The sequence below is a fragment of the Mycteria americana genome, chromosome 5 (genome assembly GCF_035582795.1).
Source record: "Mycteria americana isolate JAX WOST 10 ecotype Jacksonville Zoo and Gardens chromosome 5, USCA_MyAme_1.0, whole genome shotgun sequence".
NCBI lineage: Eukaryota > Metazoa > Chordata > Aves > Ciconiiformes > Ciconiidae > Mycteria > Mycteria americana.
Window position 1 is genome coordinate 46,606,679 of NC_134369.1, and position 23,480 is coordinate 46,630,158.

Genomic DNA, 23,480 nt, shown 5'->3' on the forward strand with positions numbered 1-23,480 from the left:
AGCATTCCTGCTCCACACAGTATCCAGAGAACAGCCAATCAATATATTTTTTTATCTTCTTTGTTCATTATGTGTGCCAATCCCTTGTTTACTGGATACTGTTCAAACCTTTCCCTGAAAACAGAATTTTGAGTAACCATCATGGGGGTTTTCTTTAGTATTCAATGTTATAAGAACCAAAGGTTTAGTAAACAATTCTTTAATGTATTCTTGCAGGAGTGTTTTCTTCATGCTTCATGGGGAAACCAAGGCATGAAGAAATTAAGGTCAGAAGTACCCACAAATTTTTCATGCCTATTTGAGACGTACAAGACTTTACCTTTTAGAATATTTATCATTCATAAATTCCTATCATTTAAGGCCACGCCCGGAAGATATTTTTATGTAATTTAATTGGTCTTCTGAATATGACAGACCATTGATCTCACCAGTTGTCCCTGTAATCAGCCCAGAAATTTATGTTTGTTTAAACCTGCTTTCCAGAAAGGTATCTAGGTCTGATGTAAAAATTCTAAGAGGTGGGGGACCACCATTTCCCTTTGATAGTTTGTTCCAGTGATTCAAGTTACCCTTACTCAACTAGATTAAAAATTCTTTCATATCCTGTATTTCTGTCCATTTATCGAGGGACAATGAGAATCAGTAGCAACGCAAAACTATTCTGTTCCTGGTACTTGATTTACCTTGTTCAGAATTAGCACATGTATCTCTGTAGATCTTTACTGAGTAGGCATATCATCAGGGTTTTTTATAATCTGAACAGAATAAGCTCTTTCACTACATGCCTTTTTCTCTAGTGCTTGCATTACCGGTGTGACTCTTTTCTGCATCATCTCTGGGTTTTTAACATCCTTTTGTTTTAGAATGTGGACACAGATGCATATGCGTTTGTATATCTTTGTTTCTCCGTGTCATACATAAAGTAAAATCAAATCAGCTTAATTGCTTCATGGAGATACTTACTGTTTTACTGGGTATACACCAAAAGATTGCATTTTCCCAGTTTTTCCACAGCATTATGCTGTCACCTTGTATTGAAGTCCCAGATCTTTTTCAGAGTCAGTGCTTTTCAGAATATGGTTACACTTTCTGTAAGTGTAGCCTGTGTTCGCTGATCTTAGACTGAGAGTTTTGCATTTGTTTTTATTAAAATACACTTGATTTGAATATGCCTAGCTACCAAGTGGCCCAGAACATTGTTTCGTCATCATTATTTATTTACTTTCTTTGTTGTTCATCAACATTACTGGCCATGTGTACCTGGTTCCGAGTAATTGAAGGATACGTTGGGTAAGAGTATGCCTAATACTGATACCTGTGCAAGCTTACTAGTATTCTAGTATTACTCGGTGACAACTGCCTCTTGGAACATGCGGTTTTGGTGGTTTTTTTAACTGTCAGCCCATTCTGAACCCACTTAAGAAGTTTTTTCTTGATGATGCATAGTGATTTTTTTTTTTATCAGTTGTTATGTCTGACAAGTCAAAGCCTAACAAATCTCTGTACAACATCCGCTTCTAATCTCATCAAAGAAGGAAATCAGATTTGTCTGGCAAGACCTATTTTACACAAAAACATGTTGACTGGGAGTAATTATATTCTTTCATTAAAATCTATATTAATTGAATCCAGTGTTTTCAGTTATTTGGCCCAGTTTTAATCCCACTAGTGTTTTTTTTAATACTGACGCATTATTAGTGCTCTTCCAGTCTTTGGGAATGTCCTAGTATTTTAAGATTGATTAACAGGGATCTTCTCTAACAACCCTGTGACACCTAAAGTGAAAATTGTCTGAATCTGTAAATGTAAAACTTATCCCTCCTTGATTTCTAATAAACTGAAAAGTGCTTATTAATTCTACATAAACTGTAACTATATCATCCTGTTTTTTCGAAAGACAGACCAACTTATATACTGAACACTCCTGGGATTTTTTTGCATTACAATTTAAGGTATAGGTATTCCAAACCTGGAGTGGGCTTTTACACATTCACTGTTCCTCTCATAATTAGAAATCCTTATTATCTGTAGTCCTGCTAATAATGCTTTTTTCCTTGATGCCTTTAGCTACTCTTATCAACTGGCGTCACTTCAGAACTCTGTCTTTTAGGATGCATGTGTACTTTTTTCCTCTGTAGTTTTGTGACTTTTTGTCATGTTTGCTTTATTTATTTTCTACATGAAAAAGGCGTTCTACTTTCGCTTGGTTGTGAGGTCAGCTATTTTTTTATAGCCACCCTTAAAGGACTCCCCAGTTTTCTATCGTATTCTTCTATCCTTTTTTCTCTCAGTTTTGAAGTATTTTGTCTACTTGTTTGAGTGTTTCTTTGCATGTAAAGATTCTGTTTGTTTTTTCCCATGTGGAATTCAGTTGGTTTATTATCACTTATCTCTAAGTATTTATCAGTCTCCAGTACAGTGGTTGACATCTCTTGTGTTATAATGAGATTGTTTACCTCATGGTCATAAATAATATATGGTTTTTGAAAGTGTATAATACTAGTTTATAATTGTCCACACAAGACTCCCAGAATACGTGTCCTAAACTGAAGTCCCCTACAGCATCATTATTTTCCTTTCCAAAGATTACAGATAAGTGCAGAAGAAAAACTTGTCCTGTACCCTAGTTAATTTGCTGACCAGTGGGTCTTTCTTAAGTTATGTTAGTTAGCATATTGACCTCTAAGTATTCAAGAGCTGTGGTCCTGTGTTACTGATCACTCTAAAAGGAATAATGGCATGGGGGTTTTTTAAGGTATCCTGTTCCCTTACTGCCTCTCTTATCCTTCCTATTAATCAGAGATTTTAACATGCCAGTTGTCCACCAGGTTTTAGTGATGCTGGTTATATAAAATGTATTCTTATCAATGAGAGTTTCCTCTTGCTGCTTACCCAGATTCCTAGGATCAATACATAAACAATTGAAGAGATTCTTTTCATTATATTCTTTGCCACATTGGTTCAACTTGCTCGTTAGGTGCTGAATTTGAGCATGTACCTCATTTGCCTTCCAAATAACCTCCCCTTGTGTTGCTGATTTAATATCCTGGCTCCTCCAGCTAGTTTCCAACTGAGAAGATTAGCCTCCTACTTGTGTGGTGTAGGCCGTCCTGTTCATACAGTCCCTTCTTTCACTGATGTGCTGTTTCACGGATCGAAATCTGCTTCTTTTCAGTCATGGATGACAGGCAGAAAATGCTGGAAATAAATAAACTTTCTCACTTGTGATAACTGTGGACAGCCACTTACATTTTAATTTTCCTCTTAATTGCTTTCAGTGCCGTTGAAGCCTTCAGTAATTTCATCTGAGGTCTGATGTGGAGGCATTACATAGCATTTATGTTCTGTCTCCCATTGACTTCAGTTGCAGCTGTGAGTGCACGGTACTTCTGCAGATTAGACATGAGGGATTTATCTTGCACAGTCAGAAAATGGGAACATACTATGAATCCCTCTGAAAACTTTCAGTTAATTCATGCTAAGGTGCCTTGACCAAAGGACGGATAGATTCCACGACTGCTGAGCAGCATTCAGCTCCATTAAATATGAAGCATATTTGCTCTCTTACTGGGGTCCCATTCCAATGGCTGCAACAAAAGAAACAGGAATAAACAGGTAAGAGGCTCTTTCACTGGGCAGGGATCATTCATGCCCAGCTATAGGTCCACGCCACACAACAAGTAGAAAGAAGTCTGGAAAAAAAAAGATCATGCAGTTAAAAGTAGCATCACGATGCATGCGTACTGGTAACTTACCTCTGGCATTTCCTAATATCTCTGTACTTGACTTCATGACCTTATTAATGTCCTGCTAAGGAAGGGGTTCACTCACCCAGCTTTAGCTGCCACTTGTCGGCACTCTGTTTAGAGTCAATACAGAGAGAGGGACGTATCACCACAAGGCAGTTCTTCTTCCCTAAAGATACATGCCGAAGATAGGTGAAATGTTCTTTGGATGTGCCTGGTTCACTTGAACTTTATGTGGCTGAAGGTAGAGAAGATAAATGGCATCATTTTTCTGTGTGTAGTATTTGTATGTATAATTATACACACAGGTCTGTGTGGAAAGGTACACTCACAGATGGGTTTAGGTGTCAGTGGCCCTATACACCCATATATATACAGTGTTAACATGTAGCTGTACATAATACTGTGTTTCTCCTCTACCTACAGTACTTCAAAATAAATCTTAAATCCAGCCTCAGGTGTGTTAAAATTCCATTTCTGAATTGAGGTACTGAATTTGGACTAGGTCTTAATTTGCTTTGGTAGTCCCTGATGAGAGCTAGTAGTCCTGTCTCCCAGATCATTTCAGTAAAAATGTGTTATACATATAGCAATGATACGGAGGTGACTCTGGTTGGTAAAGAGGGGCTCCTTCCACTTCGAATGAGCCGAGAACTTCTCAAGACGTGGTGTGTTTAATAGGCTTCTGTCCAAAGCTTGATAACGCATTGAACAGTGAGAGGTTGTCTGACTTTTGTCCTTCATTGTTTATAATGAAACAGGGTACAGATGTGTTCCCTGGAAATCCAGGGGTATGTTTATTTTTTTCCTTAATCAGTTGCTAATGATATCTGCTTTTTTAAGATACATGTTTAGGAGATTAGGCTAACCTTGAGACAGGTTCCCTAGCATTGTCCTTCCCTTTCTTGTATGTAAAAATATTAAGTGTAAAGCCATTACTTACCTTCTTAACAAAATGTTCTTCATAAAATTAAATTCCTAAAATGCATGTTGGCATAGGAGATTTTTCTAGTCAATATTTTTGATTTAATTTTTGTTCCTTAGTAGTGTTACTTATTTTCTTCCTATGGAATAATAACTGCAAAATGTGTATGTTAAAATTATGCTGTAGGAAAGATTATGAATGGTTAGTTTAAATTATTGTATTTTTTTTACAAACTTTTGGGAAGTTATATTTTTTTAAAATAATAATTTGTGGCAGTGCAGCAATAATGAGATAGCAAGATACTTCTATGATCAAATACACTTGGAATTTGTCAATCAGTATTTACTTACTGTGACTTTTTACTGAGCTGTGAAGTTTATTGTAGATACCTGCAGTTAGTTTCAGTGTTTGTAGCAACAAATATTTCAACATAAATGCTAAATTACAATAATGATGATGATATTTGTAGCTACTAGGAAGCAATTATTCCTGACCATAGTTCTCCAAAATATAATATAAGGAGGGTTAAAAAAAAATCCTTAAAAATAATATATCTGTAAAATAAAGATTTTTGAAGAGAGTAGGATAAGCAAAGGGGTTAGCTAGTAACTCAGTCAAAGGAGTGGTTACCTTGAGTTGAAAAAACATTGCTAATTATGGACTCTGAGCTAGCAGTTTATCTAGGAGAGATAGAAATTTTGTTTTATACAAAAGGGCTTGTTTTCAGAGAAACTGGCAATTCAAATGCAGTCTGGGTGATGCAAAAAGTAAGACTTTTTGTGGAAGGTTATATATCACCTAGATGCTGGATAAAGTTCTCAGAATTATTCAGAATACCACAGTGCAGTAAATTAAAAAGAAATCTAAGTTTTATAATATGTTGTATTTTACATTTGTGTCACACCATGAAGCCTCAGCAGACAGTTTGAGTATTAAATAATGCTTCTTTGACTGTAGAAGTATCATTTTCTTGAAGCCTGAAAAATTCATTAATCTTTGTAGGAAATAAGAAGTTCATTAATTCTTGGCAACTGTGACAACTTTTTAGTGACTAGACCAGAAAGAAACCCCTCGCCCCTACTGAACTTACTGTGACAACTTTTATTGACTTCAGCAGGAGCAGCGCTGGGCCCTCTGTAATTAAGTCCAGTGAACTGTAAATATCCCTATGACATAATTTTGACAGTTACAGTTCATCTTTAATTATTTAAATTTCATAAGTTATTACTAACTCTTTGCTAAAAGATTTGATACTTTGAAAAACCATGGCCTATTGATGCTGTTAATGTATCCCTAAGAGCTGGTATGAATTAGTACTTTCTTTCCCCTCAAGAGATGCAGCATGGCTGGATTTCCATCTTTGAGAAATGGTGGGACTTCAGTGTATCTTCACAAATCGTGAACCAAGACTGGCTACCAACTTCACTGAAAAACAATATCTTTTGGGGCTGAACTTGCAAATTCCTTAGTTTTGTGAGTACACTCTTTTGGAGTATTTGATTTTAGTATAACTGAGTTATTCGTTTTATTAACTCTGATACTTGAATTAAATTTAGGCAATTTGTAGAAAACAGTTAAATTTTACCAGATGCCAGTATTCTGGGCAAAGGGCAAAGAGATATTGGTATAAATGACACAGTGATAATTTATAATTTTTAATATATAAATCAAAAGTCGGTCATATTATGGAATACAGAAAAAAATGTGATTTGAGGAAACAAATCTTGATTTCTTAATATTTAACTTTAACTTGTATTCTTGAAAGTTTTTCCTGCAGCTTTGACCTCTAGCAGTAGTAGTGGTGGATATTAAGATAGCAGTCCATTTCACCCGAGGCTGTTGATAATTTAGTCATCCGAAACAGCTTCTTCTCAACAGTGTCTCTAGGATGTAGTTCCTCCCTCCAAGGGGAGTGGTCTTTTGTTAGATTATGTAAATCGAGAAACTCATTCATTACCACTGCATTGCTAATTCCTGCCTTAACCTGCAGAACCAGGGATCGCGCGGCACTTTTCCTGCATACAGCAAACATGAGAAGCCACTGTTCCTGCGTTTGCTTTAGTTTCTTGGGGGAATTGAATGAAAGTAGATTCAAATCAGCGGGGGATTTGTTTGTCAAATTTTGCAAATCAGGCTGCAGAAAACAGAGTTTTACAAGCCCCATTCAGCAGTCCAAGAGATCAAACTCGCTTCAGTTTTCAATATAACGTTCATACCGACTCTCTCAATCTTAATTTTGATAGATTACTTACCAGCAGAAGTTTATACCGAAATCTTTCCTTTGTCCTCTTTATCCCTTGCTCACCTTTTCATTCTTTCCATGTCAATTATTAACACCGTGACGTTACTTGTTGCTGCAGTAACTTTGTTTCAATGCAGCTGTTGCCAGGTGAATTTTCTTGAGCGCTTGATTGTCACATTTACAAAGATTTTATGAGATATCAGAAAAGTTTTGTTTCGGGCAGCAGTCTTCAACTTTACATTCTCAGGGAACTGGCCTGTGCTGTCTCTAGATGTTTTATTTGAAAACAAAATACAAAGGGAAACGCACTGTGTGTTGGTTCCAGCTTATGTACGGTAGGTTTTGTTACCAAGGTAGATACCAAGACATTGAAATATATTGGATTAAATGCACTGGGACAGATTTACTGTGGCCCTGGTGCAGTAGAGGTTCACGAGGGGCTCAGCAGACAGAATGTGTCCGATTCATGTGTTAATTCAGATCTTCTTAGGTCTGTTTTTCGGCTGGGAAGTGTTGCTGTAATTAGATGGTGAGTCTGGTGAAGCTGTGTGTTACCAGACTGTGACTGTTGCAAGACACGAGACCAAAGTCCAGGTGCTTTCAGCTCTCTGACAGCATGCCAGTGGCCACGCAGTACACACCCTAGGGTGCTTTTCTGCTCTTAGAGTAGGGGCTGGTGGTTAATTCTGCAGAGATACACTTCCAGTTGTAGGTTCAATTCACAGGCTCGAACTGGCCATCCCAACTGCAGGATTTAGGCAGCGGAGGCCCTTGCTGCATACGTGCAGTTTGAAAGTTCCTGGAGTATGTCTTGACCGAGGTGAAAAAACGTTCACCGTCATTTTCTTCTTCAAGGCTTCAAGTTCCTGCTTGCTTTGTGGTAGTTTCTGCCATGGAAACCCATGCAGAACACCAGCTCTGAAGAATTTCCTGATTTCTCTCCTGAATTTAGTTAATAACTTTCCACATTGGATACAAACCTTTCTTCAGATCTCTTCCTAAGGCAGAGGAGCCCTGTACTGTCCATTGCTCAAATTAGTTCTTCGTTGGCACAGTCTAAATGTTAACTTTCTGTTGGCAGACCAAAGCAGAGTGAGACCAAAACTAAACCACTTTCCCCCTCTCTCCAACTCCCCCCTCCCAACTCATTCATGGATGACAAACAAAAGGCAAAGAGCCAAGTTTTGCCTTCCAGGGGAAAATGCAGAGTAATGGCCTGAAAACACTGCAAGGGTAGGGAGAAGCAGCTGGAGAAATAAGGAAAGAATGAAAAGTGAATGAAAAGCCGTTGCTTAAAACCATTCCTTCTCCTTCCCTTTTCCCATCTTTTTAGCATTCTTCCAAAAGTAGAAAACTGACAACTAGGCTCAAGTTCTCTGTTTCTTTTATAGCATGCTGTGGATTCCTGTTAATAGATGTGAGGATGTGTGTACAAAGATCTATGTCAATTTTCTTGCTATAATGATGTGTTTTTTTCTTTTGAATCTGAAGTGGGAACAGAGAAGTACATTGTTTTGCTTTATTTGGAAATAAAAAATAATGTATCCTGCAGTGTATCTTTCTTAAAACATAGCTGTCATGGGATTATGATACATTTTTACCCATCCCTGTTGCTGAAACTTTTTGGCTAGTTGATTTCTTTACATATCCCTTAAAATGTTGGTAGCTCCTGTTAATTGCCCCAGTGCCTACTGATGAGCCCAGAACTGATTGTCAAGCTTCCCTACTTAAAGCTCAGAGAACAAGCTGCTTATGATGACCCAACAGAGACATAAGGGAGGTCTATGAAAGGGAGAGTATTCAACCAGCCTTAATCCTTGTTTTCAGTAAGGCAGTGTCTTTAAATGCAGACTAATTAGTGAATAGACATGGTTGTAGATTCTTGTAGACATGTCTTTTGTTGGCTTGAGATGAACTGAGCAGCTAATAGAAATGGTTTAAAACCTCTGCTTTGCTTTTCTTTTAATGCACTTTAATAGGGTATGGAGATGAGAAAATATAAATCAAAGCTGCAGCAAAAGTAAATACAAACCATCCGACTACCTATGTTGATATATTACATTTAGATATTAGCAGTTATGCTTGTGGCTCCCATTCATGGAAGTCTGGCCCCGTGCTTCTAAAAGAACTATTCATTTTATAACCTTTTGACGTATATCAATACTAGAAAAGCAAGCATTTTTTTTTCCTGTTACAGTAATGTATTATGCAGGCATTACTTTGCATTTAAATAGTATGTTAAAGTCATCAATCACAAAGTGATCGATCAAGATAAACGTAGTTCTCCCATTTTAGCACTAGGGAAACGGAATTCCAAGAAGTGAAGTGAATTTCCTTAAGAATTGATGGCATGCCTGAGACTAGAACCTAACTCTCTAGAGGGATGGCCCCCCTCTTTAACCATTTGTTTATCATATCTTATTACATATTGTATAATAAAATTTCCCAACAGGTAGGAATAACCATCTGCACATTCCAAGAAGTCATTTATGGTAAAATTGAATGCAAGGAAAGGCTTATGGGGAAACTGAGTTAATGATGAATGACACCTAGTCATAGTCACCTGAAAGAGAAAGCATTCCTTAAAGGTCAGCAAGACATTTGAAATAGAAGAAGAGAGTTAAAAACAAAAAAAAAGTTGTGGGGTTTTCTTCTGGTTATATTTCCCCTATTATTTGCATATTGACACAATGGAGATAGGAAGCAGACGTAGGAACTTACTGTTCTACTCATTTTCTAAAATTAACCATAAATTCCAGTGCTATTCAAGAGCAGTACCTTGGTTATTGAAGCTCATAACCTTTTTGCTGCCTTTATCACCTGTATTATCGATAGGAGATAATTACTGCAAAGCAGCTGGCTGTTGGTTTTAGAGAGCATCAATTGTTCTCCTGTCCCAGCTGTTGGCTAATAAGGACAGTCAACACATCTGTTTCAACAGCTGGTAATTAACAAAAGCCTAATTGCTGCAACTCTTTTAACAACAAATCTATGAAAGAGTAGGGATGTGGAGGAATATTATTTACTCTGTGCTCTGCACTTTCTGTGACCAGTTTCTTTTTTCTTTTTCTTTTTCTACTTTGAACACCACTGCCTTTGTCTGACACATTGAATGGCAGGAGAACACAATATGGTAATCCAGAGCTTAAGTTTTTCAGATCTTTGTTGGTGTTTCTTATTGCAACATTTCTTTGCTAAGTTGCAAGATAAAATGGATCAAAAGCATTTTGTGGAGTTTCATACAACAGCTACAATCCGCAACAGTATGCCTACGCAATAGGGCTGCCAATCCAGCAGCCTCCAAAAGAAAGTAATGGGCTTCCCCGTTTGTGTATGAGTTTAGTAGCCCTGCACCCCTTCCAAAAAAGGTGTCATCATTCTGAAAGTGGTGGTTATTTTAAGAATTTTATTACTGCTGTTCAGATCCTTCACAAAATTTGTTGCACAGACGGTGTTTTTTCCTTCCTCTGATGAAACCTGCGTACGTTGGTCAGTTTAAACATAAATGCCAGGTGGCACCTTGCACTGCACAAATATCTCACCATTTTATCATTACGAAAAGGAGAGGGTTCTGCACAATGCTTGTCTAAATACCTACATGTATAGTATCAGTCAGCAAACACAAAGTCAAAGACATTTCTCATTCTGTGTGTTATCCTTGTGTACAGCACACACATAATTGGAATACTCATCACTAAATAGAGAGAATGCACGTATACAAATACAGGGAAATGTTAATCCCATTGAAGTCAACAGTGAACTTCTGTTGGCTTCAATGGGTCGGGATTTTCCCTGCAAAACCAAATTTTCTTAAAAGCTGAAGACAAATTTGGCATTCATTATGCTACCCATGAAAAGAAAGTGTTCAAATATTAATGGAACTATTGCCTGAAGTATTACGCAAGTCAGGCATGTATCGCAGATTGTGTGAATGACTGAGTCAATAAAAATTTCTAAGAAATAGCATTTAAAGTGGTATTTTGAAGTGGTAAACTGATGATGAAAAAATTGTGATTCTTTGCTGAAAGTTAGTCAAGATCACTTGATTAAACTTGTCTCGCTAACATTTCAGTTGGCAAATATTTCTGTACACTGAATTCCTAATTGTCTGCTGGGTATGTTGAAAGGTATATAAGAAATTCTACCCAAGTGCTTGCCATTGACAGAATACAGATTGCATAATTAAAAATGTTCTGGCAAGACAAGTTTAGTTCAACAGGTGTTCAAGTGAAGAAATGTATATAATAGGCGCAGTGAAAAAGTATAAGATATGCTTTGAACGAATAAAAACAAAAGCATTGGCTAAAATTCTAACTGTAAGATAGTAATGTAGAGAAGTGTTTACTGTCTGGGTTTATCTGGACATGATTTTTGTACACAACAATCTTTGGTGATTGAAATGGTTTCTTTTGTCTTGCACAAATAAGAGGCAAGAAATACACCTTCTGCATTAGATTATACTGTGGAAAATTGCTGGAGCATTTGGTAGTTGACAAAAATGTTTCTCTTTTCAGTGGGTTATTTTGTTTCATTTTGCAAGTTACGATTTTAAAGAAAATTACTGTGGGCAACCTATCACTCTTCTTATTCCATTCCCTTCCCCTTCCTTCCTCTCAACATTACAAGAATTACCAGATATGCAGCAACTACCTTTTTATGCAGTTGAAATGTAGTTGAGTCTGAGTGAGTTGCAACAGAAATTTGGACATGTTCTGCAACTATGCACCAAAACTTAGGTAGGAAGTGAAAAGAATGCTTTTGCCCAAGGCAAAGATCTACTAGAATCTAATCAAATAGATATGCAGTAGGAGGAAATATGATTACCTCATATAAAATCTAGTAAATAGATTTTTAGCAGAAAGGACCAGAAATCTTTAGTATCAGAACGTACTTTTGAGTCCTGAGTGAAGGTAACTTGCCTATATCAACAGATCTCATCCAACAGTATAGCGTCCATAACAATCCATGGAGGCATCAGTCCCCTGCTGATTCAATAGGAAGGTGCCATCTACTGAATCCTCTCCTGTACTTTTTCCATCAGACAGATGGTTCCTATAAAGACTTAAATGTATGTTCTCACAAACACCTCCACTTTTCTTACTTTAATTTTAAATCCTTAGTCTGAGTTCTACTTGAGTGGAAAACATTGCAGTAAGATTGTGGAGAAAGCAAGATTCAGGGAGTTGTTCTGGTCAAAATCAGCACCAGCTATTCAGACATGGTATGATTGATCTCTTTTACACATCTAGAATTGCACAGATTGAGAGTGAATTTGTTTTAAATTATCTGTTGAGAATCCTCTCATCACAGGAGACATAATGGTAGCTTGGTCGCAGTGTCTCAGAAATTCAGGGTCACCACAGTTGCACAAGTGGCTCAAGGTAGTGAAGCCTGCAGCCAGCCGGAGCAGGCATGCAGCTTTGTCTTTTTCCCAAAAGTGCTAGGCGCACAACATTAATCCAGCTGGAGAAAGAGCCCAAATTGTCTTGCTACGTTGTCTGATGAGAACTTCAGATACCGAAGGAGAAGTAGTACTAACAGGCTTGCCAGAGTCAAAGTTGGTTTGAGAATGTCTGGGTAGTTAAGGTCTGGACATGTCAGTGTGGGGGATATACTCATGGATTCTTTCTTATTCCTAATTTTCCTGCTAACAGATACATTTATTCAATAATGATTTATTCTTTTCTTAAGTGTAACAGTTGCTGTTGAACTCAGCACTTTGATTCTGAGTTTCTGTGTGTATGAAAATATCAGATAAATTTAAGTGTGTATACCTGCTAGTAATTCATTTTCCGTAAGGTGAAGACCAGAAGGTGAAGTACTGAATATTAACTCAAGCTCTTCCCTGCCTTTCCTTCCAAATCCTGGAAGAGTTATGGACCAAAGCAGTCACACTGAAGTCATTGGGACAATTAATTTTTATAATCCTGTACAGACCCACGGCTTTTATGAAATATTTGTAATTTAATTCTGATAGTGGATTAGACACTGCTGCTTTCTGCAGAAGTACTGTCTGTGAAGAGGTAACAGTCATGCTGTCTCTTTGCATGAAAGGTTATAATTTGGAGTATATTATCACTTAGCATCAGTTATAAGCTTTGGAGCGTAAATTGTTAACTCCTTTTTACTCAAGTTACTGCCTTGCATGCTTTTTTCTGCCCCTTTTATGAAGCATGAATGATTTCAATGTACATATTTTCTTATGGAAAAAAGACTTGTGAAATGTTGCAGAGTGTCTCAGTTGGACTAAGTGTCTCAGCTGGACTGGTGTCACACTGAAATCAGGGGTAAGGAACTGTGATAAGTGAACGTCTCATAACAGAGGTAACCAAGTCCAAACGGCAATGGAAGAGAATGGTCAATGGCTGGTCAAAGGTCAAAGCCAAGGACTTTACTATAAGGGGGAGTCTGCAATAGAGGTTGGATAGTGAAGTAAGGTTAGAAAGATTTACCTGAGCAAGAATTACTCCTGCATCCTTGGAGTGGAGCTGTGGGTGACACCTGCTGAACAGTCAAGAGTGCCTCACCAGCCTACTGGGAGCAAGAGAAGCAAATTGTCAGTCAAACTCACATGTAAGTCAGGTTTATCAATCTTGGTCAAGTTTATTAAGCCCTTATTAGTTGACCAGACCAATTACCTTGTACCTACTCTAGTAACTAAAATAGGATCAGAGCATGGACTTGCACAGTGACATGCAATCCTCTGGTTTTTGTTAGAAAGCTGCCTGGCACAGTTTTAACCCACTCTCCCAGACAATGCCTTTGAACGATGCTGTGTACCAGGGCCTATTCCCCTTTGACAATCTGGTGGCAGCAGCCCTTCCTTTTAGGGGTGGACAGAAGAGAGCTTTTGACATGGTAACACAAGGCAGGTCATGCCAGTAGATCTCAAGGCCAGAGCATGGTTTCTGGCCGGTCCTTTTCAGCAATAGAGAGGTGGCTGCTGTGGTCAGTTTAGGGTCTGTTAGTGGAGCCTGAAAATGTACCAGACGGAGAGCCCTGAAAGCACACACAGTTTCTGGCTGCAGCACAGATAAAACATGTCTGGCTGTAACACGAACTTTCTTCTGTTCTTCTGCCAGTTCAGTTCCGCCCCGAACTGGATAGGACACTTTTGGGGCTGAGGGGAACATTGAATAGGGTCTTTGTTACCACAAAGCTTCTGAGACAACATTACAACACTACCTTTTGGATCCTGTGCTGACAACTTGCTGTTTGTGGCAGATACTGACTTGATATCGTAAGTGGCCAAAGTCGTTTGCGTGGACAACGGGTTTATCATGAGTGCTGACATTTGAAGCTTTCCCAGAGTAATCTGCCAGTAGGTCTCAGACACCACCTGGAAGGCTTCTTCAGCTCACTCCAGCCTACGTGGTCGTTTCCTTCTTGATCTCCCCTAAGGAGATTGCCAGTAAAGTTTGTTATGAAGTGTAAGAGTCTTCATGGTGTGTGTGAAGCAAGTCAGGTCTCTCAAAGTTGAGGGAAACATGCCTGTTGTTAAAGTAGATCAGAGAGGTTTTTTCTTCTTTGTTTAAGCTTATATTCGATAACCTGGTCTGCCTTAGAAGACCAGGTTATCAAATATAAGATTGGACTAGAAGTTTCCTAGTCCAGTTACCTATGCTGCTGTGAAGGGGGACATAAGAAGGCTTCCTCAGATAAACAGTATACACCATGCCCAAAACAACGTGCTTTATTTTCCCTTCAAATAAGACAAGTTTCTCTGTATTGTGGACGTCTTTCCATTATTTATTTGAAACTGCATTTTTCCAACTGATTTTTAGATCAGAAACAAAGTGTGTGATGTCACCAAGGCCAAACCTGAATTACAGAACATGGAGAAATGTACCCTTTCCACATGCCCACAGCTGTAAGCAGTCTTTAATCTGAGAAGTAAAGGGATTAACTTATTTTTTTTATTTTTGTATAGATTCTAAAGCCATAGCTACTACACAAAAATTACTGTTGTGAATGGTTTTTGCTTCTCTATTAAAACAAAGTCTTCTTGATTGTTTTCTTTTGATTTTCTTTTCACAGTGTGCATCATGGTTTAGTAGTGAGACAAGTGTCTACCTATCTGTATGTGGAGACCTAACTACTTGCTATTTTAAAGCACATCCAGCTTGTGTTCTTAATAAAATCCCTCCTACTAAAAAGGTCAGCATCTCTGCACATGACATTATTTATGTGCAAAGCCCAATCCAGCTATGAATGTGTATTTTGGAGCTGTCATCCTTGAAAATTTTCAGGAGTCTTTTTGTTGTCACTAAGGTTATATCTTACCTGAAATAAGCTTTGTGGTATCCTTAGGTAGTTATCTATATGCATGTGAGTAGGTATGTATGATGGTACCTCTGGGTTTTTTAGCTATGTACTCAAACAAATGGAAACCATAAATGAAATCTTGACCCTGGGAAGTCAATTACAGTTTTGGGTCAACCTCAATAGGGGCAGAATTTCACATTAATCTTCCTCACTCCATGAATCATTCTTTACAATAAAATGGTTCCATGTATTAGTCTCACACACTCATCACATGCCTTGGGTTGTCCTTTGAATAGCTAATTTTTCCTGCAATTTCAGTATACCATATATTGCTTGGAAGAAGTATAGGATATTACAAAATAATACTGCAGATGATGAAGAAACATTGTATCAACATTGTATCTAAGGTTAGATGAGCAAATTCTTAATTCTCACTGAAAAATACCATGAGCATTTCATATAGACACTTTTTTGCATAACGTGGTAATGGCCTGAGTCTGCCTGTAATATGTGCTCATTTGGGCACCTGATTAGGTGAAAGATTAAACTGCCTGTCAAATACAGCTGGTACAGTGCTCTTCCCAGTGTGATGTGACCATGCAGTACAAGAATGAGGCATTCACATCTTGGGCATAATGGTTCAACTGATATTGCTTTAAGATAATTAGTAGATATTAAGTTTACTCTTATTGTAATAAAATGAACCAGATACGTACCTAGCCTGGGCAAAAATGCTATTGGATCCTTTCATTTTCTTTGACAGAGCAGTAAAATGCTATTTGGTGATTTATTTATTTTTTTCCTGATTGCACAATCTGCATAATATTTGTTGTGGCCTGTTGCTGTCATCCCAGTCACAACAGGACCTCTCAGAAATGAGTGACCATACAAGCAATATTCGTATGGTATGATCATGTATTCTTACTGGGGAATTTGTTGTTGCGATGAAGACAAGAGTCTGGACCTCAGATAGCGACATCTTTTACAAGTCTTCTGAAAAGCTCCCTAAAAATATGAAATTAGGGATAGTACAAAGACTGAGTTGGGGAAGGTGGCATTACATAGACTTGCAGCACAACACTTCTTGAAAATGACAATCCCATTTTGGAATAAAAGGGAGATTACAGGGTTACCATTTTTAATTCCAGTAAGAGAAAACATTAAGACATTCTTTGTAAAGTAACTGAAAAAGATGCACCTATACATGCTAAAAAGCCAGTGTTGATGCACTCACATCATGTATGTGAAAACCCTGATTTCAGCTCGCTGATCCAAGTTGGGCACCCTCAAACATTTTGGTGGCTGGGCTGTGGAGTTAGTCTCCTTTCCCACAATGCATCTTCTGTCTGGATCTACTTCTCACATACTTAGCAATTTAATAAAAAATTATTTGTGCCAGTTGCAGAGAGAGGACATAGACCAATAGAAGTCACCAGAAACATGGGTAATTCACATGAATGTAGAGCAGGGAAGTATTCTCACTGGTGGGAGTCTGCCAAGTCCAGAGTGAGTTAATGCAAGAGACTGGGACTCACCATTAGGCTTCTGCATCCAAAACGACTAACCTAATCACGTGGCTGGGGTGGAGTTCTCTCTTCTGTCAGAAATTCTGCCTGACATTCCTCAGAAATATTTCCATCTAAACCAGTGCATCTTCACAGGGCATTATTGTTCCAGTGAAATAACGCTTTTTATTAAAAAAAAAAAAAGTTTCATTAACTGATATTTATTCTGACCAACAATAGTATTAGATTGTAGAGTAAAATCTTATTATGGTTAATTGTTTGATCCTGATGCAAACTCATAAAGGTCATGTTTGCTGTTGAGATCCCATTCCTTTGTGCCCAGAGGGAATGTCAACCCGGGTGTGGTTGTGGCGGTGTGTTGGGGGAAGCTGTAGCTTAAAGGCTGTTGGAGTTCCCACCACAGCCACTGTTACCCTGAAATTCACACACACAAACAACCCTCAGCTGGTTCTTCAGGGTAGTTTTCTAGCTGTACTGATCCTCCACAGCAGCGCAGATCCATCAGGGATCAGTAATACAGTTGCTTGATTTACTCAAAGTTAAGATAGGTTTGGTAAAAACTATTTCCATTAGAAAATGATGTGTTGAGAAACAACTTTTCATGAGTTTCTAATGATTTCAGTTAGTATTCCAAATTTTTCCAACTCAAATTTATCTCCCAGAAGTGTTATTTGGTGAATATTTGAAACTACATTTCAGACTCCACAAATTCAAAATGGAGTTTTAATTTTACATTTTAAATTTGGATTTGTTATTGTTAATTATGTATTTCATGATGTGTCAATAATTTATAACTTCTACTATAGTACAGTTCTAATTTTCACTTTTCATTTTTAAAATCATCAAGGGCAGCTGATACTTAAATGCAAGTTGAAACATTTTATCTAATTTTCTAGGTCAACGTGTCCCCTGTTTGCATTGTAATGAAACAGTTTGGCACGTTAGCACTGTGATTTAAAAAACAAGGAGATCACTTAGTGTATTATTAGAGTGGTAGGCATTTTCAGTCCCCTCGTGTTAGCTGGAGTCTTTTCCTTGACCCTAAAAACCTCTGATCCCCTAATTAATAAGACAAGTGCTTATATTCTTTTCTAGATCAAAGTGTCACCTGCTTCTGTTGTTGGTGGAACAGTTTGATATGTTGACACTTTGATATAGAAAATAAGATGAGCTGTTGTAATCTGCACTAAGTAGCAGCTGCTAATGTGAGAATAACAGAGCGGTTAGAAGTTGGATGTCATAACGTGTCACAACATGACCTGCTCTACCATGCAGTACGTACTTCTCTTATTGACATGCCATGTAAAATGTAAAAGCATTAAAAATAGTGTAAGATAAAAATGTTTCTTCAATGGTTTTAAAACATTTTCCAGATTTTTTTTTTCTTGCTTATTCATTCTAATTTGGAATGAAAGAAACCTTTGCTCCCCCTCCCAGTCTCCTGCTGCCCTGAGAAGACACCTGACCTCTTACTGTCCAGCTAGCCTGCTAATATCAGCAGAAACATACTTCTGCCCCACGAGAAATGGGGCCAATTCTCAGTTGTCCATTTGTGGCTAGATTCCATTTCAGACTCCAGATAACATAGGACCGAAGGAGCAGAAAGATATCGTATTGCCATCTTTCCCCGTTATACAGCTGTACCAAGTGTAAATGATTGAGTCCATAAATTGCAGAAATTACCTTTGAGACTCTCCAGACTTCTCATCCAGCCTTCTTCTAATCCGTCGGAATATCCTGGATCAGTAGAAAGCAAGCTGTTGGTAGCAACTATTACTGGGTTAAGGAATACTTGCGGATTAAGAGGTATCTCAGTCAAGTCAGGGGAAAATGCTTTGGGTGGGAAGGGTGTCAGTTCTAATTGGATTAATTATAATCTCAATAAGAATAAAGTAAGAATAACTCTTCTACAAGAAGAGTACTTATTAAGCAAGAAAGTTATGTCTTAGAAAACAGGAGCTATAGAGACAAATGAAAATTGCCAGAGGTTAAGCTAAATCAGCCCTTGAAAAGGAAATTAAAACAAACAATAATGTAACGACTGAAATGAGAACAAGGAAAGAGGAAATGTGCCACCACTCTGAGAATGGCATGGAGATCAAGGATAATCCGGATTAGGTCCAAAAGTGCGTGATTTTATTTTTTTTTCTCTCAGCATTGGGCAATGATGATGTCAACTATGAGGGCAGGGGTTAAGAAAAGTGAATGTATGGAAATGGAGTACATCATAGCTGTTCAATAGATTATTGTGCTCAGACTGGGATAATGGATGGTTTCCAGCCCCAATTCTGAAAGAGCTGGTACCTGAAATTCCAGGAATGATAGTAAAGTTCTTTCATAAATCCTATGAGGCTATGTACAGTGTAATATGACAGGGAATTAACAGAGGCAGCATCTATATTTAGAAGGGAAAAAAAAAAAATTCTGACAATTGTAGACCAGTTAGTCTTTATTGTGAGGCTTCAAAGTAAATTTGGAAGGAAAATGTTTTTAAAGCGTGGATCCATCAACAGTGGATTGAAGTACAACTTTCACCCAAGTAAGATCATGCAAGGATTCTTCTTTGGTATGATAACTGGTTATTTAGACAAGGAAACTGGTTAAATACAAGCTGACACATAAGCTTGAATGTGGTGCCATATGGAAAATTATTAATTACAGTGGAGAATGTGTATATTGTTATTTTACAAGCAGGCACAAGCTTAATGCGGGAAATGCTGCTTGCTGTTAACTGGATTCACCTAGCATCTCTTGTTTGGAAGGATGGGCTTGTTGAGCTCATGTCTGTCTGCAAAATGTCATGTACCCATGAAGGAGATGAGGGATTAGTCAAAGGCAGTAAGGAACTAGTTAGCAGGAAGGCAACAGCAAACAGCTTGGAAAGGAGAAACGTTAAGGTCCAAGGATTTCAGTAGTGGAATTTCTCACCAATTGGTGCTGAACCAGTTTTCTTTAATGCTGTTATTGAGAACCTTTGGCATGAAGAGCAACAGCGTACCAATGAAACTGCTTGATGACACAGAGCTGGGAGATGTTATTAATACAAAGTGGAGATATTATTAATACAAATTAAGTCCAAGCTATCTTGCAGAAAGATTGGAATGGCCTCAAGTACTGGCAAAAGAAAAGCAGTGGGGTGGAATTCAATGGTACCAAGTGTAAGGTATCATCATTTCAGGATGAATAAGAATTTCCAGTGTCAGCTGGGTAATACCAGTGGGCGCGAGAACAGACAGATACCAGAGGGTGCCTGTGAGCAAAAGGGATGCAAGAATGCATCAGGTAAGATGTTTCTGCTGGAGTTAGGACGTACTGCTAGCAGAGTACTGATGAGAGATGGGTTTGGATTGATCAGGAGAATGGAGAGCCTGCTTACTGAGAGGTAACAGAAAAGATTGTGTTTGTTTACCCTATGTAAAGAAGGAAAAATAGAAGTATAGAAATATCCTTAGGTGGAAATAAATATGCTCTCTAGAAATGCATGAGAAAAAAAAAATCAGTAAAAAGATAAAACTATGAAGCTTTATTACTCAAGTTCACTGAATGTTTTTTTCCTTCTGTTGGATGTTGAAAAGCGTTACTAAAACCATCTCTTACCCACGTGGAACCTGACAGCATAGGGTGCTGTGTGTTCTTACCTCTTTCGATTTAGGTTAGAGTTGAGGGTGCTCATGTTTGCCCTCGAGGAATTAGGAAAAGATAAAAACTAGTTTTACCCTCTGTTTTGCTTTGCTTAAGTCTTGTATTTTTCTAGCCTTTGAGTTAACAAAACACATAGCATTGTTCATTTAAATGTTTTGAAACAAAAGCAACAGCAAAAGGCTCAGTAATAAGATTTTCTTAGTCAAGATCTGGCTATTTTAAGTTTGATATGTAGCAATTAGCTTTTAGATTTAATTGGAATGTTTACATTTTCAACAAGTAACTGTTTGCTAAAATGCTAAATGGGAGAAGAAAGTGGGGTGGGGGACAGAGAAAGGGGAAGGACCTATCCATGTTAAACCAAATATAAAAGCGTAGGAACTTGGGGGCAAAACAAAATTGTGAGAAAGAGACCATATCCCAGTGATCAGAATACCTTTTCAGGATTAAACGGGAACTTCACTGAGGGTGACCACTATACCAAAGTGGTGACCGACCTCACCTCTAAATTGACCTTTTTAAGGAAAACCTCCACCAGAGGAACCTGAGCGTAATTCTTTTTCTCTTGTTTCTTCTTCTTTACCCTACCTTCCAAAAAAGTTTAATCAAAACTGATCCATTCTGGGAAGAGTTCTGATTTCCACAGCTTGACATTTTCCAAAGGAATAATATTTTGTTAAAAAGTTCCCGAGCAGCTATTGTTATTACTAGAGGTGAGCTCATGTAGGATTTTTGCCATGTGCGCTATGGATGGATTTCAATATACATTACAGGAGTCTTCCAAATGTTTTATAGTGGTGCAGGCACCATTATTTTAGTTAGCAATTTAACTTTGTGATGGGCACTGGTTTGCTTTCCTTCTTCTAGTGAAGGAAGGCATCTGTCTTTTGCAAGGATATTTGGGTCATTTATTTGTGTTTACCACTCTTCAGGCCTGTGAATGATGGGTCGTTTGGTCACATGGCTGCATGCTGTGCACAAAAACTCCCGTGCTTGAATTTTTGTTGATCTCATGCAGCTCCCTGGTATCAACCCCACTACGTGCTACTGAGGAGGTTAGCAAATGTCTGTTTCTCTTCCCTTCAGTTTTTGTAGCTGCTTTTTTTTTTTTTTTTAAATCCAAAGCACCTGATTCTGCTGTTATTTTTACTGGTGCAAACCCAGATGCAAACCCAGTCGAATCAGTGCAGTTTTCTCTGCTGAAAAACTGACATAAATAAGAGTCTTCAAACTCTAGTGCCTTCTGACTTTTGTCCTGAAAAGCAAGTGGAACATAAGGTGTATTTTTTATGATAGTTCTCCAAAGAGACTAGCCGTTAATCTCTCCATGAGTAGGTGTGTCAGCTGCAAACATTTCCTTCCAGTCTACCATTTCAATCACACTTCACAGTACACTGAAAATTGGCAAGGATGTTAATTATTGGCCTCTAGAACAAACCACCTACTTTGATTCAAGCGTGTTTTCCAATTTTTAAGAATGTTGTTTCACCTACAGAACAGTATAATTACAGAAAATAGCTTGGTTTGGCTAACATCCTTGTGTTCTGTGAGTTCTGCTTGCAAGGCAGCAAGCAGCACTGGGCAAGAGGCTCACCTGCAGAGGATTTTAACCTCTTGCTGACAGGAGTTACGGCTCGCCAGCATCCAGTACATTGTTTTCAGTATCAGAAGCTCTAACCCACTGTCACTCAGAGGTTAAACATTAACACTTTCTGCTTTTAAAGGTGAAGGAACCCACCATATAGTAAGAAAGTTTGTTTTTATTCTCCAGGGAACTTCCTGTTAGAATTTTATGAATGTCTGTTACAGGAGCAATTACAGCGGTGGGTCCTGTACCCTGGCAAAGCAAAACCTGGGTGCAATGTGACACACTGAGCAGCACGGTGCAGAGACTGGTTGTGTAGCTGCATTTGTGCAATGCGGTGTTTAATAAAATTTGCCAGGAGTCAGCCATGTATCCAGGACATGATTAGTCAGCCAGCAGAATAAATTGCCCATAGATGACTGGGAGTTGACAGTAAACAGTAAAACACCTGCCTTGAAGACTTACAGTCTTAACAGACAAACAGGAAACAGAAGCAAGTGGGAGCCCTGTTTTAGGAGAGATTTTGAGGCATACAGACAGAGTTGTTCATGATTATACAGCGAGTCTGGCAGAGCTAGAGGCTGAACTGCGTGCATTTCCCTTCATGTGTTTGTAGCTCCTGTAACAGGTCTTTAATTTACCAAGAAACTTTTCCACAACACTGTCCTGAAGATTTGGCAGAATCCACAGTCAGCGTTTCTCACACGTGTGCCTCTTGGTTTGGGGCTCTACAATTTGTACAATTAATAACTTACACCATGAATTAAAAACATTGGAAAGCAGCCCAATGCTCAGGCTCATGTGTCAAAGAATTGCTGTGCAAGCCCGGTCTTATTTGTTGTTACAGTAATCAATCATCCGCTGATTTTAAGATAATTTATATGGTACCTGGGCCCTCAAGGGAGTCCTGCAGTGCTATTGAAACTGGACATTTTAAAATTAATGGTGATTAAGCTACAGAGCCATATTAAATATACATGAGTACTTATTTCTCCTACCTCCTCTTCAACCGTAAGGCTGTGTCGGGGCTGGCTACCCTCCTGACCTTACAAGCCACATGCTGCAATTTCCATAATGGCCGTGAGTCACAAGCCCTTTGCAGCGCGGTGTGAATAAACAACGGGAGGGGGAACATCCGGGAGGGTTCACAGGTGGGAGATGACAGTGGTTGCTCAGGGATTCCCTTGCTCCACTAGAAACCAGGTCCTGGGTGAGAATGCCCCCGGATCCCCGAGCGAGCCGGCGGTGCCAGTCTCGGCAGCCCCCGCTGGCTCATCGCCTGCCGCCGCTCAGGGTGCGGGTTCTCCAGCCGCTCTCCTGCCGGTAACAGCAGCCAGTGGCTCCCAGCACAGGAGCCACGCTTCACAGCCGGAGAGCCATGTGCAGACCAAGAGTCACGCATCGGTAGTTTGTGGCTGCGTGCCTTGCTTCGCTCTCTATATGTTGGTCAACAGTTTTGCACTATAGGAATATTATCTCAATATGAAATATGTTTGCTGAGAAACACTTGGCTGAACTGACGAGGTCTAACCTTAGCCATTCAAAAAGT

General features: G+C 38.6%; 1 protein-coding gene across 13 annotated transcripts in view; it reads left to right on the forward strand.

Moving 5' to 3' along the window:
• Window positions 1–23,480, forward strand: part of MIPOL1 (mirror-image polydactyly 1) — a 195,846-nt gene that overhangs the window by 122,573 nt on the left and 49,793 nt on the right. The gene's annotated exons all lie outside the window — the stretch shown is intronic.